General features: G+C 41.2%; 1 long non-coding RNA gene across 5 annotated transcripts in view; it reads left to right on the plus strand.

Annotated features, from left to right (window-relative positions):
• Nucleotides 1-13,153, plus strand: part of LOC138755160 (uncharacterized) — a 37,860-nt gene extending 24,707 nt beyond the window's left edge. The window contains exon 6 of one of the 5 annotated variants that reach the window (XR_011352074.1): nucleotides 12,775-13,153. This is a non-coding gene — a long non-coding RNA (uncharacterized lncRNA). The remainder of the gene's footprint in view (nucleotides 1-12,774) is intronic. The other 4 variants (XR_011352073.1, XR_011352075.1, XR_011352072.1 and 1 more) reach the window with 4 other exon arrangements.
• The last annotated feature ends 6,265 nt before the right edge of the window (nucleotides 13,154-19,418 follow it).

A 19,418-nucleotide genomic window follows, 5' to 3' on the forward strand; every position in this document is an offset into this window, starting at 1 on the left:
TAGTTCAAAGTCTTTGTAGTCTGTTTCCCGTACAGTCAGAGTCACTACGTAGTAGCCGGGGACATCTGCTGTTTGAGTCCAACGAGTTGTTTATTGGCCCTACTGTGAGTGAGTAATGCTGCACTGTGTCGGGGTGGATGAAGCTCTCCGTACTCCCACTGTCGAACAGACAGCTTGTCATATGACCATTTACCTCAATGTCCATCATCGATGTGGCGAGTTGGTGAGTGCTTCCCTGGTCTAGCGTGCTGGAGGCCAGTGTTGAGTCACTGTCGGTCTCCGTAGATACTTGGAATTTTCAGGCGTTTGGTTCTAAGTTGGCGGCCTCCATGGCCAGCACATGACGTTGGTGGATTGGGAAGATGGCCGCATCCAACATGGTAGCCCCCAATGTCCGCATGCAGTGCTGCTGGGTTTAGAGGGTGACCCGGATTTGCACACTTTAGCATGGTGTCCCACAGTTAGTGCAACCACAACTTTCGCTGGGCAGCATTTTTTCTGGTGTTTTAGCAGACCGCAGAAGTAGCACTTCGGGTGCTTGCCAAGTACAGCAGCTGTGGTCAGGTTGCTGGTGCTGCCCTCCCATTTCCCAAGATGGCAGCACCTGCGATAACCACGAGTCAGTTGAGTATGCGCCCATGTTTTGGAGGGCTACCTCTAAAGTGTCCACTAGCTCAACCACTTTATGCAGGGGCTGGTGCTGGCTTCAGAAGCCACTGTACCTTCAACCTAATAATGGCCCTGTTCCTGACGCTGTATCAGCTACTTTTGGTGGCAACGGGTTTACAGTCAGGGATTGAGCTCACCTTGCTCCAACAGGCTTTTCCCGTGACATAGGTGTCTCTGATCAGGTCCTTCATGTTCACCCTGGCTGTCACTGCCTTGCAGTCTCATGCCTGTCCGAGAGCTCGCACGGTTCGAAGGTACTCAGCGCTCGACTCCCCAGTCGCTGCTTACGGAGAACCAGGAGGTACCTAGCATAAACCTCATTTACCTTCCTCCATTACTGGCCATTGCTGCTGGGTACGACTGGGCGTCCCTGATCATCAAGTATACCAGGGGCCTGACCTAGGAATACAGTACTTGCAGCCTATCTTCCTCTGATTGGACAATAGCAGAAGAGGCCTACAGGAATGCTTTGAAGCAACGCAGCCAGAGATCGAAACTGTTGAATCTGTCAGGCCATTGTGGTCGAGGTTCAGCTTTTCTGGCTTCAGGATCTGTTCCATTATCAAAAAAACTTGTGAATAAAATTGATGCACTATCAATAACTTCAGAAGTTGTAGAGAAACTGATAGGCTTTTATTCACAATAGAATGGATGTCTGCCCATGTTGGTCAACTGCCCTGGTCTGAGAAGGAGTCTGTAGCACAGTCGCCTTTATTCAGGGATCAGTGGGAGGACCTAAGGCACAGACAGCAAGGGACGTGTCCACGCAGATCCAGGCACATCCAAATACATATATAGTAGTTTACCGCACTCATACCTGTAGGCCTTCTCATCATCCCCTCTGATCAGGCCAAACACTGTGGTGTCGTCTGCAAACTTGATTATGAGGCATGCCTCAGGATGACTGAAGGAGGAGAGATTGTCTAATTTAACAGATTGAGGCCTGTTAGTCAGAAAGTCCAAGGTCCAATTGCAGAGGGATGAGCTGATACCAAGCTGGTGAAGTTTAGCCATCAGCTTGGGGGGAATCACAGTATTGAATGGTGTGTGACTCATAGGGGAAGGTGTCTCTCTGACCAATAATTTGGTAATTTCCCTAAATATCTTTCTTTTGTGGCTTAGTGGCATTTTTCTCCTGACATTTTCCTCTGAAGTGTACTTGCTGTTATAGGTATTATGTAAATTAGAGATATACAAGAAGTCTGTAGATGCTGGAAAACTGAAGCAGCACTCACAGAACTTAACAAGTCAGACAGCATCCATGGAGAGCAATAGACGGTCAACTTTTAGAGCAAAACATTAAATCTGAAATGACAATTGGTGTTTCAAGACTAAAACCTTTTATCAGGAATCAATCAGAAAACCATTCCCCTCATATCCTTATAATTTTACTCATGGTTTTTTATTGTCATTATGACTATTTTAGATTTGGTAATTTCACTATAGGATTGCAAATCAATCACTCTCTTCTAAGCTGCATGGGGAGAAAAATAAATAGACCAAGAATCAAGAACAGGAAAAAAAAAGAATTATCAAGAGCATAAGTAAAAGATTTCATGTGATGGGTTGGAAGTCAGGAATGAGTTGTACTGACAATAACCACACCAGCAGTGTGAGTATAAGACAGCTTTAATCAACTAAAATATGTACACTAAGAGGTCTTGTCTCTGCATGACGAACCTGGAAGGTATATAAAGCCCTGGACTGCTTTATATACAAGGTAACTGGGATGACCCCTGGTGACCTAATGGTGTAATTACATTTCTTTTCTTTTTTCTTTGGCTTGGCTTCGCGGACGAAGATTTATGGAGGGGTAATGTCCACGTCAGCTGCAGGCTCGTTTGAGGCTGACAAGTCCGATGCGGGACAGGCAGACACGGTTGCAGCGGTTGCAGGGGAAAATTGGTTGGTTGGGGTTGGGTGTTGGGTTTTTCCTCCTTTGCCTTTTGTCAATGAGGTGGGCTCTGCGGTCTTCTTCAAAGGAGGTTGCTGCCTGCCGAACTGTGAGGCGCCAAGATGCACTGTTTGAGGCGATATCAGCCCACTGGCGGTGGTCAATGTGGCAGGCACCAAGAGATTTCTTTAGGCAGTCCTTGTACTTCTTTGGTGCACCTCTGTCTTGGTGGCCAGTGGAGAACTCGCCATATAACACGATCTTGGGAAGGCGATGGTCCTCCATTCTGGAGACGTGACCTACCCAGCGCAGTTGGATTTTCAACAGCGTGGATTCGATGCTGTCGGCCTCGGCCATCTTGAGTACTTCGATGTTAGGGATGAAGTCGCTCCAATGAATGTTGAGGTAGGAGCGGAGACAACGCTGGTGGAGGTATGGCTATTTAGAATGGACATTAAATCAACATTGTACTGCTACATTGATTACAGGCCTTTTTTTCAATATTTTTATTGAAATTGAAGTACCTCATTGAAAAATACAGAGTACATAAGAATACATATTAAAAGTTGTTGTATATGCACTCACCGTGAGCAGGAAAGGGCTTTGGCAAATACTAGAGCGCCTCGGATGCCCCCCAAAGTTCCTCAACATGGTTATCCAACTGCACGAAAACCACAAGGTCAGGTCAGATACAGCAATGAGCTCTCTGAACCCTTCTCCATAACAATGGCGTGAAGCAAGGCTGCGTTCTCGCACCAACCCTCTTTTCAATCTTCAGCATAATGCTGAACCAAGCCATGAAAGACCTCAACAATGAAGACGCTGTTTACATCCGGTACTGCACGGATGGCAGTCTCTTCAATCTGAGGCGCCTGAAAGCTCACACCAAGACACAAGAGCAACTTGTCCGTGAACTACTCTTTGCAGACGATGCCGCTTTAGTTGCCCTTCAGAGCCAGCTCTTCAGCACTTGAGGTCCTGTTTTGCGGAAACTGCCAAAATGTTTGGCCTGGAAGTCAGCCTGAAGAAAACTGAGGTCCTCCATCAACCAGCTCCCCACCATGACTACCAGCCCCCCTACATCTCCATCGGGCACACAAAACTCAAAACAGTCAACCAGTTTACCTATCTCGGCTGCACCATTTCATCGGATGCAAGGATCGACAACGAGATAGACAACAGACTCGCCAAGGCAAATAGCGCCTTTGGAAGACTACACAAAAGAGTCTGGAAAAACAACCAACTGAAAAACCGCACAAAGGTAAGCGTATACAGAGCCGTTGTCATACCCACACTCCTGTTCGACTCCGAATCATGGGTCCTCTACCGGCATCACCTACGGCTCCTAGAACGCTTCCACCAGCGTTGTCTCCGCTCCATCCTCAACATTCATTGGAGCGACTTCATCCCTAACGTCGAAGTACTCAAGATGGCTGAGGCCGACAGCATCGAATCCACGCTGTTGAAAATCCAACTGCGCTGGGTAGGTCACGTCTCCAGAATGGAGGACTATCGCCTCCCCAAGATCGTGTTACATGGCGAGCTCTCCACTGGCCATCGTGTCAGAGGTGCACCAAAGAAGAGGTACAAGGACTGCCTAATGAAATCTCTTGGTGCCTGCCACATTGACCACCGCCAGTGGGCTGATATCGCCTCAAACCGTGCATCTTGGCGCCTCACAGTTCTGCGGGCAGCAACCTCCTTTGAAGAAGACCGCAGAGCCCACCTCATTGACAAAAGACAAAGGAGGAAAAACCCAGCACCCAACCCCAACCAATTTTCCCCTGCAACCGCTGCAACCGTGTCTGCCTGTCCCGCATCGGACTTGTCAGCCACAAACGAGCCTGCAGCTGACGTGGACATTTACCCCTCCATAAATCTTCGTCCGCGAAGCCAAGCCAAAGAAGAAGAAAGGAGAAGAAATATGCACTCACACAATTAAGACTCAGAGACATGAATCTTTCTCATCCTTAACCTCTACTAGACTAACCTCGCTATTGACACACAGGGTTATATATATGGAAGGGTGACATCATGACATGGGCGTCATGATGTCCAGCAGAGGGTGGGCTTATACCCAACACCCTTTCAACCCATCCCCACCCCCGTGGGATAAATGCTGACTGGGCCCCTTTGAACTAATAAGATTACATCGGGCCCAGGACTACAAGTGAGAATTAGAATACATTTCATGAGTAATTATAATTATAAAAGGGAAAGTATTTAATAATAATCAGGCCTTAAAGCGTTCAGATGGTCTTTCTCTTTTGGAATGCCTCGGCGTGGTCTGCTGTGCCGGTCTTTGCTCAGGATCTATAGATAGTTGGGTCGGCAGCAACTGCCCATCTTCGCTGACCTTGGCAGCAACTCTTGTCTTCACACCCTCCTGGCTGCGTGTCTCAGTTACTGAACTCCTCACTGGACTCCTCGGCACCGCGACTGTCTCTTCTCCCACCCCCACTCAGCCTGAGGGGTGGGATGGTCGGGTTAGGCCACAGCAGGTCTGGTTCCACCTCCTCCAGTTCATGAGGCAGTTCATAGGCCTTAGTGTCAGTCAATACTCGTAATTGGACAATGTGTCGGTTCCATAATCTGTCCCCAGTAGAAAAAAATATGAGCAGGGGCTCAATTTTTATGATTACTCCTATCATCCATGGTCTTTATATTGTTTATAATCTTGTACCAGAACTCTCTCATCCACTTCCAATGTTCCAAGGTTTGTGGCGATACTGTTTTTTTCCAATCGAGACCCAGATCCGCAGGTTGCAGTCAAACATGAGTTCTGCTGGTGTGTGTTTTGTGGTAGAATGTGGATTGTTTCTGTATCCAATAGGAAAGCTGCGATTTTGTGTGTTTAAGTGGCGTTTAGAAGTTTCATGGTTTTCATTGCTTTTTTGAATGTTTGTACAAAACGTTCTTCTTCCCCATTAGTACTTGGGTGGTAGGATGCGGACAAAATATGTCTGATATTGTTGTGGCGCGTAAATTTGTAAAAATGTTCTGATGTAAATTGAGGCCCATTGTCTGTAACTAATCCATGAGGCAATATATAAGTGGCAAAGATAGCTCATAGACAGTAAATCGTGGGATCTGCCATTTTTCAGCTGTGAAACTACTGCCATTTGGAATGTGCATCCACAGCTATTAGGAAGGTCTCACCCATGAATGGTCCAGCAAAGTCTACATGAATCTGATGCCAGGGTTTGGATGGCCATTTCCATGGGTTAGCTTTGGCTTGCGGCATTTTTGGCTGCATTGACTGACATATTTTGCATTCTCTTACTGTTGTTTCAATGTATCTGTCTATGGAGGGCCACCAGACATGCATCCGGGCCAGTGCTTTCATTCGTACCATTCCCAGATGGTTGTGGTGCAGTTCTGATAACAAGGTAGTTTGCCATTTGGCTGGAATAATTGTATGGGTATCCAATAGTAAGCATCCTTCTTTGACTGATAGTTCATGGTGGCATGTGTGGTAAGGTTTTAGATCTCCTGGAATGACTTCAGATTCGAGCCACCCATTAAGGGTGAAGTATAGGATTTTGCTTAATGTTGCCTCTCTTCAGGTTTCCTTTGCCATCATCTGGGCTGTTGTTGAAGTTGTTATTGGTTGATGGTTGCTGCCCCTGCTGTCCATTTAATAATTTCTTCTCGTTGTTCTGTCTTGGGTCGTGGCATGTGTGATAAGGCATGGCTGTTGAGTGTTCCCAGTTTATGTTTTATATCATAGTTATACATCATGAGTAGCATGGCCCATCATTGAATTCTGGCCACAGCTAATACTGGTTTACCTTTGTGTGGCCCCAGGATTAAACTAAGAGGCTTGTTGTCTGTGATCAGGGTGAATTTTCTTCCATAAAGATATTGGTGAATTTTTTTTACACCAAAAATTATTACCAATCCTTTTTCTAATTGGGCGTAATTATGTTTGCTTGTGGTTAATGTTCACGAAGTAAATGCTACTAGTTGCTCACCTTTTTCTGTGATTTGGGATAGTACTGCTCCTAGTCCCACTGGTGAAACATCCACAGTAGGTGAAACTTCTTTATTAGGGTCGTAGTGGATCAGCACCTTATTTGTTGACGTTAGTATTTCCTTTAGTTGATCAACTGTGTTTTTAGTTTCTGTGTTCCAATACAGGCACACAATCCTTTATCAGGAACCATTGGGGGGACAGTGTGTTCCAAATTTCGGATTTTACCGGATTTCAGAAAGCCCACCCGAATTGTGCTGCCGTATCCACCCCCACCCCCTTCCAGTCACCCGGCTGTCTCCCCCAACCGCGGTCCCTCGGCTACCTGGCTGCCTTCCCCAACCACAGTTTCTTGGCCGTCTCCCTCAACCGCTGGTCCCTCAGCCTCCCGGCCAGCTCTCCCGATCACTGGCCGCCCATCCGTCTCCCCCGGCCGCTGGTCCCTCAGCCGCCCGGCCGTCTCCCCCGACCGCCGGTCCCTCAGCTGCCCGGCCGTCTCCCCCGACTGCCGATCCCTCAGCCGCCCAGCTGTCTCTCCCTTCTCCTGACCGTTGGTCCCTCGGCCGCATCCCCCATCCGCTGGTCCCCACTTGCTGGATTTTGGAACTTTCTGGATTTTAGATGTCCAGATAAAGGATTGTGTACCTGTACCATGTTTGATCTTTCTTGAGTAATTGGTTCAGCTGGATGCATAGTGTAGATATATTAGGGTTATGCTTTCGGTAGTGATTAATAAGTCTTAGGAAGGACTGTAATTCCAATTTGTTGGTTGGGTATGGGGCCTTGCAAATGGCTTCTGTTCCTGACAGAAGGGACTGTTCTGGCTTTGAAGAAATTTGGTTATGCATTATCTTTTAATTGCAGTTTGGCTTGAATAATTTTGAACATCTTGTTGGAAAACCACTGCATGGTTGTTGAGGATTTGGTCGAGTTCTGGCTGGGAGGTATCCGTGTGGTTTACATTTAATATTGAACCGATTTCCATCCAGTCTAGGGGAATGTGTTGTAGCCAGTTTCTTCCAAAAAGTGCTGGTCCCTGGGTATCTACAATATAGAGAGAGAGTGTTTTTGGTTGCTGCTGTTTGTATTGTACTTGGACCGTACTTTTTCCAAACACTTTGATTCTGTCTCCTGTAACAGTTCTTAGAATTATTTCAGTTGTTTTTACCGGGAGGCTTGGTAGCAAGTATTCCTTTAAATGTAACGGCATTAGGGACACCTCTGCCCCTGTGTCTAACTCCATCTTAGATTGCTGTGTTTCCTCCGTTTATTCCTCGGATGTGTAATATCTCAGGAGCTTAAATTTCAGGAGCTTGAAGGTCAGCCGTTGGGCTTCATCATCATCATTGCTAGGTTGCCTTTCTCTCTCTCTGCAATTGTTTTGACTTTAGCTGCCTGCTTATTTGCAGGCCACCTGTGCTTTAGAAGCAGACATTTACCTTTGATATGCAATGGCTGCATTTAGAATTATTGAAGAAACAGTTTTCTAGTCGGTGGTTGTATTTCCCACAATGGAAGCATTGTTGGTGGGAAGAACTCTTGACCAGTAGGTCTGGTTGACCCACATCCAAGTTTTTATCTGCCATTTCAGAGCTGCAGATAGCTCTGTATGCAATTTGTAATGTAACGTCTTCATCCATTGCTAATAATTTTTGCCTTGCTTAGCGATTTGCCAGTCCCATCTTTAATCCGTCTTGCAGAGCCTGATTTAGAAACGGCTCAAAATGACAGTGTTTCACCAGTTTGCGCAAAGATGCCAGGCATTCACTTACTTTTTCTCCTTGTCCTTGTCCTTGTCTCCTTTCAAATAGTTGTTGCCTTTCTGCCATAACTGGTGGATTGGGGCTTAAATGGTTCCTTAGAGCTGTGCATAATTCATTGAATGTCTTCATCCCTGGATCCTCCGGGGCCAGCAAGGTCTTAAGGAGGTCGAATGTTTTCCTGTCATTATACTGAGGAAGAGGGCATGTTTGCAGTTTATTGGACCTTCCACAATATTGTGGGTGACGCAGTAATGGTTAAACTGTTGTACGTAGTTATCCTAACTTTCTTCTACTTCGTTGAATTCCCTGAACTTTCCCTCCACCATCTTGGCGCGCTTTCACCTTGATCTTTTGTCAGGAATTTATTGGGGTTGTTAGGTAGTCGTTTTCTACCTGTTGTTTTCCTTCTCATGGTTGGTTCATGGAGTATTTGTAGGGTTTGTTTCATTTCTCGTCACCACTGTTGTGTATGTACTCACACAATTAAGATTCAGAGACCTGATGCTTTCTCATCCTTTACTTCTATTTGACTAACATGGCTACTGACACACAGGGTTATATATTTGGAAGGGTAACATCATGACATGATGTCCAACAGAGGGCAGGCTATACCCAACAAAAGTCAAAAAATAATACATTACACTTGGATCATACCAGTTCATCCTAGGTACCCTGCATTCTCAATTAAACAAATTATATTACAGTAACATTTTATCATTAAAAAATCTAAACCCACTACCAAAAATGAAGCAGCTTGGCAAGGAGAGAAAAAAAGAATTCCCAATCAAAGTTACCTTACTAGTCAACACTTCTGAATTCATTTCAATTCATAAAAGATCCCCACAGTGTTTGAAATTTTAAATTCAAATCAGAAATTGAGCATCTAATCGTCTCTAAATTTAAACATGACATGACTTCACCTAGCCATTGGGCAAGAATAGGCGGAACGTCCTTCCATCTGAGCAACACTGCCCACCTCGCCATAAGAGAGGTAAAAGCTAATACATTCAAATCAGATGCTGTTAGAGTATGCCACTCTCTCCAACAATACCTTTGCAGCCTTTTTAGACTGCAAAGCTGCAGTATTTCCGTAGACATTGTTATGGGCCCAAAGGACCCCAAAACCCAGCAGTAATAGAAATTCACCAAGACAAATGGTTACTTAAACAAAAGTAATTTTTAATTTTCTTTAAACATAAAAACAGGATCAAACTTCAACTTATTAAGTTAACTTAACCTAACAGCCCCCTTCTAATTTTAACCGCATGTGTTATGAAATGTGTATAAGTTCAGAAAAGTTCTTTGATTCACATTCTAATCTCACTTCTCCAAGTTCACCAGTATCAGGCAGTTCTTATACTGTGCACAGAATTTAACATTTATGAATTTTCACCAAGCTCTGGTGCTTAAAAGTAATTGGTTACCACTCAGGAAGGTTTTTGCTGGTTTCAGAGAGAGATTTGTTGTTCGTTGGACACACACAAACTGATTCTCTCCGATTAGCCTTTTCAGTGTCTTGACAAAGAAACTTGCCCCATCAGGGTTTTCCAATTGATAACCTCTTCTTCTGCAGGTCACCACAGAGTTCCTCGTGTTTCCCTTATTTCAGATGAACCACTCTAGCCAGCCATTTCCTCTTGTAAGGACCACAAGGGCTGAACTCAGAACTCGTCTTCAAAATGGGGTTTCAACAAGCTGCCAGCTTGCCATGACTGCAGAAACCAGTTTTCTCTCTCTCTCTCTCTCTCTCTCTCTCTCTCTCACTCTCTCACTCTCTCACTCTCTCTCTCTCTCTCTCTGTGCTTGCAAAACCACATGACCTTCTTAGAACAGCAAACTGCAACCAGACAGATTGAAGCACCGAAGCCAAACTTCTGAGCCGTTCATCTGTTGCTTCAAAACAATAATCCATTACTCCACAGCATGTTCAATTAACACCTACTTGTGAAGTCTCTTGAGCTTGGGTTGTTCTATTTGCACCTCCTTACGAAAACTTCTAGCAAAGCAGTTTTCATTGTCTCTACAAAGGCCCTGGGCCCGGAGTGTCTGGTTTGAGCAAAGCTCTTGCATTTTAAATGAGATGTGTATCATGAAGTGTTTGTGACCTACACTACCCCCACAATCTATCTCCTTCAAAAACGTATCTATATACAATATAAAATATGATATAATCTGTCACAACATGACATGTTTTGGGATGTCAGCTTGCATGTTCACACTGAGCTCAAAAAAGCTGGCTCCGTGAGATATTTCACACTGTAAACTGGCTTCCTGAAGCAAAAGAACTGTGACGTAAAACATTTGCTCCCGGAAGTATCACTGCTGCACACTCAAAGTGGTGGTGGAACAACAGATGCGTTTGATAGCCTTGTACATTCTGCGCTGAATTAGAACTCAATCCAAGCTGCTGAGCATCATAATTAAAATTATTAAGTGATATCACAATGATTAGAAGAGCATCTTGGTACGATCAGAAACACCATTTTGAATTTCCCGCACTTTTGTCATGGGCCGAAGACGTCATCATGACATCATCAGCCCTTTCCATTTCGACCCAACCATTTTAGATTGGTCACAGAGTGCTATGCTCCACCACTGGCAGTATCCCCCCTTGGCGAATCAAAGACTGGTCAGTTTGGACCCATCCCCCCCCCCCCCCCCCAAATCGGCCTTCGATTTTTTTTTTTTGCATAGAGTTCAAAGGCAGACAATATCCGGCTTTCAAGCTCTGTGCAAAAGGGGCTATATAGATAATGTGACACGACTTTTTAAGAAAGGAAGGAGGGAGAAACCAGGGGATTTTGCATGGGTGAATGTAAATCTTTCTCTATTTTTGCTGGTGGTAATTGAAATCTAACTACACATTTCTCCATCACATAATGACTGTTTATTTTTAATTGCATATTTGTGAGTCATGTTTTGTCTTAAAGTATTATCTGCTAGATAGTTTTAATAGCTTCTCGACAATACCTTAGGTCAATAGGTTCCTGATATTAGCTGAGTAGACAGACAAGTTTGCTGTTGGTGTTGGGAACTGCTACAATATTTTACACAAAATAAAACCTGTTGTATCAAACACAAAATTATTTTTATCAAGATATTTGGATTGTTTCTTATAAACCATAATTTCATTGTGACTTACTAAAACAAAACTTCTGGTGTATTTACTTAAGTTTGCCAAATTACTCTTTGGTAGATGCTTATTTGCTCTAGAACAGGGGTGTCAAACTCAAATTCACAGAGGGCCAAAATTAAAAACTTGGACTAAGTCGTGGGCCAAACTAAATATTTATTGAAAATTTTCAACAACATCTGCATGTTTTCTCTTCTTTCAACATATGTAATGTTAAACTTTTTCTTATTTTAAAATAAATGTTTAATAATAGTTTTGGTTAAACTCTTTCCAGAAGAAGCATTAACAAATGAGAAATAAAATATTCAATAAATAATATTTCTCTATAGCCTTTAAGCTCCTTTTAAATGTATTTTTTTTCACAAGCCAACAAGTCAAAAGAAAAACAACTTGCTTCAATGAAAATCCAATCTTTCAACTATGAACAGTCCAAAGTTAACCAAAGAAAATATTAATCCAAACTTAACTTGCTACACTGTGATTTACTCTGATGCACCTGGGTCTTTGGCTCGCGGGCCTGAGTTTGACATGTGTGCTTTAGAGAATGGGAGAGAAAAGGGATCAAAAGAATAGAAAATTGTTTTTCGGGAAATAAATTATTATCTTTTGAACGAATGAAGTTCAAATATGGTACAACTCACGGTACAATGTTTGCATACCACCAACTGAAAACCTACTTGAAGGACAAATTGGAAAACAGGCTGAGGTTACCAGAAGGAAGCAATTTTGAATATGTGATTACAGACACAATGATAATTAAAAGATTTATGTACATCAAACTGCAAGAGAAAGAGAATGAGGAAACATGATGTAAACCCAAACAAAAATGGGAACAAGATCTAAACAAAGATAAAGAATGAAACATGGAAAAAGTTAGGCTCCGGAACTATGAGAAATACAATAAAGACGAGGTTACGCATGATACAATATAATTGGTTACACAGGCTATACACCACACCCTAAAAGTTAAATAAAAGGGACCCAACAGTATCGGACAGATGTTTTTGCTGTAAGAAGGAAACGGGAACAACAGTACATGCAATTTGGGCATGTGAGAAAGTGGAAAAGTTTTGGAAAAATCTAAACCAGGTATTAAATAAAATCACAAAAAGCAACATACCAAAAAATCCAGAGATCTTTCTGCTAAGTAACATAAGAAGTAAAGAACTTGGACTCTATTTGGATGGAGCACAAAAAAGGTTTATTATGATAGCCTTAGCTGTAGCAAAAAAATGTATTATGTCAACCTGGAAATTAGAAGATAGCCTGATAATACAGCAATGGTACATAGAAATGAATAAATGTATTCCATTGGAAAAAATAACATATAATTTATTCACAGTATTCGAACAAATTTGGGAACCATACATGGAACATAACAGAGAAGTCCTACCGCGGACCTCCACTGCCTAAAATGACAGAAGGAGAAGAAGACGAAATGAACTGACCCAATATGTAAAAGTAGATGACACAAATTTCTTGTTTATTTTCATTGTGTGATGACATTATTTAATGGGTTTGATGTATTGTATATGTTGAACGTTGAGTGAGTGGGGAGGGGGGTGAAGGAGGGAGGGAAGGGAGGGGGGAAAAGGAGAGAAAATGACACTGTGTATACTCAAGAGGGAAATGTTGGTGTGTATCTTGGTCAGTATGGTTCATAGAGTGAAGAATAAAAAAATTAAAAAATATGTGATTACAGACACAATGATAATTAAAAGATTTATAACAAATATGTACATCAAACTGCAAGAGAAAGAGAATGAGGAAACATGATGTAAACCCAAACAAAAATGGGAACAAGATCTAAACAAAGATAAAGAATGAAACATGGAAAAAGTTAGGCTCCGGAACTATGAGGGGGGGGAGGTTGTCCAAGAGGAGGAGGGTGCTGTCCAAGAGGAGGAGGGTGCTGTCCAAGAGGAGGAGGGTGCTGGAGACAGATAAAAAGGGTAATCAGTAGGGAATAGGCTTCCTTGTCAGAAAAAAAATAAGGCAGCAAACGAACTCAGTATCATGGAGAGCAAGGAATGCACTAAGATCCAGGTGCAGACATAGAAAATTGAGGGGGCAGGCCATTCAGGATCAGAGAGGAGGAGGTCCAAATGAATGGTGAAAATGTGATAGAGGGTTGGAGCTGGGGTCAAGTGTAGGGTCAGAAGAAGGTTTGGAGAGCGAGGAAGGTTTTGTAGTGGGAAGAGAAGAGGTTTTGAGGGTTGAAAGAAGTAGATGAAAGTGATGGGATATGACATTGATGCCCCGGGAGGGGGGGGTGTGGTTTGTTGGGAGATGAGGCAGGATAGTAAGCAGTGGAGGAGTTTTGGTGGAACACTTGGAAGCCCGGCAAGGTTATGGATGTGGAGGAGGAATGAGCAATGTGTAGTGTCTAGCAGAGCAACTGGGTAGTTGGAACTGTGGAAGATGGTCAGGGACTTCCAAAGTTAGCCTGACTCCAGTGCGGTGTTGAGCGTGGTGATGAGGCTCCCAGTTATGAGACAGGTAGGAGGGCAATCCAAATCTGACACAGTGTCACTTCTGCCTGACAGTTATGGGGATCTGTTACAGGAGAAGTTGGTGCCTCCACAGATATACCCAGTCGACCTACAACCCAGTACATTTTGAAGGGTCGCTGGTACTGCTACAGTGCTGCATTAACAACTATGCTAACAATTCTATCCTTTGTTAATTTAGTTAAATTAATAAATTTAAAATTAATTTATTAATTTTTAAAATGTATTTAACAGTTGCTGCCTCTATGCCTTCAAACAAACATTTCTTACTTAAGCCACTTTAAGAACAGAGTTCATTAATTATTATCTTTCTTTTTTTTTAAACTTTATTTAAAATTTTATGACATGAATAAAATAAAAATTACATTTAAAGAAATAATAAAAAATAAGATAATAAAAATTAGAATACTACATCATTAAACTACACAAATTAACCCCCCCAATAATTATAACACAACATTAATCATCTAATTTAAAATTAGTCCAACCCTCCCCCCAAAATAAAGAGTGAAGAATTAATTAACAATGTTGTAAATAAAATTTAAAAAACCCCACTTACAAAAAAAAGATAAAACTTAACAACAAAAAAATTACTAACAAAAAAAATATCAATACTAAAATAATACCCTTAAACATATATTTAAATCAAACATAATACATGTATTTAACAAATGAAATCCACTTTAAAACTAAGTTCAAATATTAAAATCATATATCAACCACATATCTGTTATACAAAAAATCATAATTAATAATACATAAATACAGAATTTCCATTAATACCAAGTTTCCTTTATAATTCATCGAGAGAACAAAAACATCCCTTAGAAAAACAATCAAATAAACTTTTTATTCCCTTCCCCTCCCCTTATATAAAAAAAAGAAAAAATGTTCAAACTCTTATAAAATTCTCCATATTCTTCATTTATAACATCTTCAAAATTCTCTATCGAAATTAACTTAATTTTATTAAACTCTTCTCCCTCAATGTATTTGTACTTAATTTTCTTCTTTCTCTTCTTATCACCTTTCCCCTCATCTTCCTCTTCATCTAATTCAACATCCTCAATTTTTGACTTATTATCTTCTGTGACATCATCCTCTTAAAAAAGAAAGAAAAAAGAGAAAAAATCCCCCCCAAAAAAAGAGAAAAAAAAGGAGAGAAAAAAACCTCCTAATTCCCTCTCAATTAAAATCAAAACAAAAAGAGTTTAAAAAAAAATTAAAAAAAAACCTTCACTTCTTAACCCAAAAATTAAAAAGAAAAAAAAAACAGGTTGGAGGTCACAACTACCTCCTCCTGTTTAAACCGCCCAAAGCGGTAACTCCCCCAAAATATTGGGTGTGAGATAACTCACAGGTAGCTGATGACTTCTGGAAACTAGTGCCCACCCAGTTCCCTCTCCCAACTCCCATTTCATTAAACTATCATCATTATTTAAACTATTTAAACTCTTTTCAAAAAAAGATAAAAGATTTATTTTTTTAAATCAACGTTACCACTTCGATCACCATTGCTTCCATTTCTTTTAAAAATCTGGATCCCACCTTACATCTCTACTCTCTTTGGAGACCTTAAAGGACTACATCGTTCCTGAAACTGCATGATTGGTAGAGACTGAGCAAAGTCCATAACCTCTTTAGGATTGTCAAAGAATTTTGGCTAATTTCCATCCTAAAAAATCTTCAGTACCGCAGAATACCTGAATGTTGCCCTATGTCTTTTTTTCCACAACCGTTCTTTCACAGAATTAAATTCGCGTCGTAATAGCATAGTATTAAATCTCCATCTTGAAACTTTCTGAACATCTTGTGAACTCAAATATTCTAATAATAATAATGAATGATCCAAAACCAATCTAGCCTTATACTCCACAGATGTAACCCTATCCTGCAAATGTGCTGATATTAAAAAATAATTAATTCTAGAAAAAGAATTATGTCGCAAGGAATAAAAAGAAAAATCTTTTTCTGTAGGATTAACTCTTCGCCAAATATCAATTAAATTCAAATCTGCCATCATATTAATCACTTGGATTGCCATCATAGACTTCTTAATTACTCTTGAGTACTTATCCAATAAAGGCTCCAACACCACATTCAAATCTCCCCCAACATCACATTAGAGTTCGATTGTCCAAGTAATAAAGACATATCCACAACAAAAGCTGTATCCTCAACATTAGGAGCATAAACATCAAGCAAAGTCCATGCCTCATTAAAGATTGTACAATTTAATTTTAATTATCTTCCACCATTTTTCTCTTCACTCTGTAACTAAAATGGTAGATTCTTATGTACCAAAATTGCCACACCTTTTGCCTTAGAATTAAACGAAGAATAAAAAACGTGCCCAACCCATTCACGTTTGAGTTTCAAATGTTCCTTATCTATTAAATGAGTTTCCTGTGCCATTGCGACCACCGTTTCTTCCATTTCTTCCATAAATCAAATTCCCTTCTTGCAGCTCTGCCCTCTTTGGAGACCGTGGAGGACTATGTCGTTCCTGGAATTGCGTAATTGGTAAAGACTGATCAAAATCCATAGCTTCTTTAGGATTATCAAAGAACTTTGGTTGATATCCATCCTGAAAAATCTTCAGTTCCACAGGGTATCTAAATGTTGCCTTATATCCTTTTTTCCACAATAATTCTTTCACAGAATTAAATTCACGTCATTGAAACATAATTTCCTGACTCAAATCCGGATAGAAGAAAACACGATTACTCTGAACCATCAAAGGAGATTTGTTTTGCTGTGCATTTCTAATAGCCATACGTAAAATAGTCTCTCTATCACAGTAATTTAAACAGCGAACCAGAACAGGTCTTGGATTCTGTCCTGAAAAAGGTCTCCTTCTCAAAGCTCTATGAGCCTGTTCCAATATTAAACCTTCAGAAAACTTGTCCCAACACTTGTGGAATCCATTCAGTGAAAAATTTTCTTGGATCTGGCCCTTCTATGCCTTCTGGCAAGCCGACAATTTTCACATTATTCCGTCTGGATTGGTTCTCCAAATAATCAACCTTTTTTGCTAAATTTTTATTCTGAATCTATAACGTTTCAATTGTTTTATTCACATCTTGCAATTGATCTTGTACATCAGATAATCCTTGATCACACATCTCAAGTCTTTCAATAGTTTCAACTTTAAAAGCTCCATAATCAGCCATCTGTTGAGTATTGACATCCACCAATGCATTAATCTTAGAAGTAAGATTATTCATAGAATCACCTAAATGCATCATTGAAGAACATATCTTATGTTCAAAACTCTTGAAAAGTATATCAACATCAGTTGATCCAGACATAGTGGGATCCTGCTGTTCTTGTGGAATCAGAGGACCTTCTATCCCTTCTTTTAATTTAGTAGCTTTTCTTGCAGTTTGACTCCATGTAAGAGCCCCTGCCACAGACCCCCCAGAAGTTTCAGGAGGCTGATGATCAGGGTTATCTTTGATCCAAACCTCCTTTAAAAGCTTCGTTACGTCAGTATCTGGAAGAGCTGTTATAACTGGTGGTATAGCAGTCAAATAACAACTCTTTAACTCTCCAACTGGTGGCGCCCCAGCTAATTCAGCAGTCAAAGTCTTAGTAGACATTGTTTGAAATACTGGCATCTGGCCAGCCCTTTGTTCTAAAGGCAGCTGAAAACGACCTTCAGAAAGACTTACGGAATCAGAACGGAGCTCCAAGGCCGAATTCTTCGCTTGTTTTCCTGGATCCATTTCACGCTGAGTCGTGGCTTTTTGTAAACAAGCAGGCTCAGATAATTTCGGAAAATATAATTTTTTAACAATCTGTTGATGTTTCCTTTTACTTTTTTTTAACAAATGTACCATTAGGTATTAATTCAACACCTCATACTATTTATAAACTTTTTTAAAAAGTTTTAACGGGCACTTAAAGACAAAACAATAAGTTAGAGTCAGGAGAGGACTGGAAGGCACGTCTGTTCCTTACGCCATCTTGCCACGCCCCCCAATTATTATCTTTCTAATGTTGTATTTAGACTCTAAGAAGACTGGAAAACAGATCAGTCTTTGCCACCTTCATTCCATAATCAAGATCATTCCAATTTCAGTCAGCAAGCTGTAGTTTACAGATAGTATTTGTGTAGACACACATAAAGGCTGAATTCCAAGTCAGTATCACTCGTACACTCAAGCAGATGAGAAAATAGGCCTTACACTAGACATCTGTAGAACAGGCCTCTCTGCCAACCTCGCCTCCTGCACCACACCTCACCCCAACAATAAATGCCCTCAAAACCCTGGAAATTATGGGCTACCTTCCATGTTTTAGAATGCACTTTTCAATGAAGGTAACATCAAAGATGTAATGCACCTTTGGTTCCAGTAAATCAAAAATCAGTATATCATAAGTCTGGTCATTTGAAGAACAAAAAAAGTCTGAAAGATGAAAATAGTAACCCCACCATTAGGGTCATTCCCCACTGGACAGCAGAAATCACCACACTCCTAAATGCTGCAGATATTAACAAACTCCTGCAGTCACCTCCAAGTTCTGGAAAGATGCCTACAATGTGGTCTCCATGATGTCCCCCAAATACCCAGGCAGGAAAAGTAAAATAACAGCAGTATTCTCACCCAAGTCAACAGCAATTGAACCAATACTCAAATGAATCTCAGTTAGCTCCAATGGACTAGCACATCACTTGCTTTCAAAACACTAGACTCATGAAACAAGCATGCTACCGAAGCCCTGTCATGGCAAATGTGCAGTGGAATAGAGGAAATGTTCTCAACCCCTCCTTGAAAAAAATCTAACACTCTCACCAACTTACAGGCATCCTTAGCTAATGAACACTCAGAAAAGAGAAGGATGGGAATGAAAGCCTCAAAACTCTTTGTAAAGCAGTGGTCTCAACCTTATTATTCAACTCACATACCACTTTTTAAGTAATCCCGTACTAACCACATAGCACCTAATGCATAGGAAGCCAGAGGTACTCTGTGGTTAGTACGGGATTATTGAAGGTGGTATGTGAGTATAAAAAAAGGTTGAGAACCATTTTTGAAAAGTGCCCACTCACCTCAACAAGCATTTGACAAGTTAGGCAGCATCCTGTCAAAAGAGAAAGTGTTAATGGTTCAGGTCTAAGACCCTTTGGAAGAACTAGAAAAGAGAGAAAACAAGTTAGTTTTCAGTTACAGAGAAGCTGGAGGAGAAATTAATAGTACAAAATGTTACAGGGTGAGACCGAGCGTCTTAAGGTGGCAATCCATTATATATTTTTACATCATGCATTGTTAACTGCAAGGCTGTGGGGTCAGCAGGTCAGACTTTATGAAAAGAGAGATAAAAACTAAACCAAAATGGCACAAGCAGAAATAGGCAGTTGTTGTAGATGTTGGAGAATTTGATATTGAATGTGGAAGACTGAGACCTGCCCAGATGGATGAGTATGTGTTATTCCTCCTGCATGCATTAGGCCTCATTTGTAATAGTTACA

Source organism: Narcine bancroftii, chromosome 2, assembly GCF_036971445.1.
Source record: "Narcine bancroftii isolate sNarBan1 chromosome 2, sNarBan1.hap1, whole genome shotgun sequence".
In the NCBI taxonomy this organism is placed as follows: domain Eukaryota; kingdom Metazoa; phylum Chordata; class Chondrichthyes; order Torpediniformes; family Narcinidae; genus Narcine; species Narcine bancroftii.